This window comes from Myotis brandtii, unplaced genomic scaffold (genome assembly GCF_000412655.1).
Source record: "Myotis brandtii unplaced genomic scaffold, ASM41265v1 scaffold126, whole genome shotgun sequence".
NCBI classification, from domain to species: domain Eukaryota; kingdom Metazoa; phylum Chordata; class Mammalia; order Chiroptera; family Vespertilionidae; genus Myotis; species Myotis brandtii.
This window is the reverse complement of record NW_005354425.1, coordinates 178,660-179,731: the sequence shown is the minus strand read 5'-3', so window position 1 is coordinate 179,731 and position 1,072 is coordinate 178,660.

Here is a 1,072-nt window from a genome sequence, read left to right as displayed (position 1 = left end):
AGCCAAACTGGCTAGAGCAAACCAAGCACTTTTAACACACTGTCTCATTTAATTGTCACAGCCAGTCTGTAGCACAATATTACTATATTTTTAAAATATATTTTTTATTGAATTCAGAGAGGAAGGAAGAGAGAGATAGAAACATCAATGACACCCTAGCCAGTTTGGTTCAGTGGATAGAGCATCAGCCTGTGGACTGAAGGGTCCTGGGTATGATTCTGGTCAAGGGCACATACCTAGGTTGCAGGCTCGATCCCTGGCCATGGTCAGGGCTTGTGTGGGCAATAACCAATCGATGTGTCTGTCTCACATTGATGGTTCTCTCGCTGTCTCTCCCCTTCCCTTCCACTCTCTCTAAAAACCAATGGGACCCTGGCCGGTTTGGCTCAGTGGATAGAGCATCAGCCTGCAGACTAAAGGGTCCCAGGTTTGCTTCCAGCCTGGGGCACATGCCCGGTTGCAGGCTCGATACTCCCTAGTGGTGGGCATGCAGGAGGCAGCCAATCAATGACTCTCTCTCATCATTGATGTTTCTATCTCTCTCCCTTCCTTTCTTCAATAAAATATATATTTTAAAAAAGAAGAAGCAGAAGAAGAACAACAACAAAGTTGGAGGAATTATGCTACCTGATATACTATACTAAACTAAAGGGCCATAGTAATCAAAACAGCCTGGTGCTTGCATAAAAACAGACATATGGATCAATGAAATAGAATAGAGAGCCCAGAAATAAACCTATGCCTTTATGGTAAATTAATCTGTGACAAGAATATACAATAGGGTAAAGACAGTCTCTTAAATAAATGGTGTTAGGAAAACTGTACAGATACATGCAAAAAATGAAACTAGATCTCCTTCTTACACCATATACAAAAATAAACTCAAAATGGAATAAAGACTTAAATGTAAGATCCAAAACCATAAAACTCCTAGAAGAAAACACAGGCAATAAACTCTTTGACATTGCTCTTGGTTATATTTTTTTGGATATGTTTCCTTGGGCAAGGGAAACAAAAGAAAAAATAAATGAAACTACATCAAATTAAAAGTTTTTGCACAGTAAAGGAAACC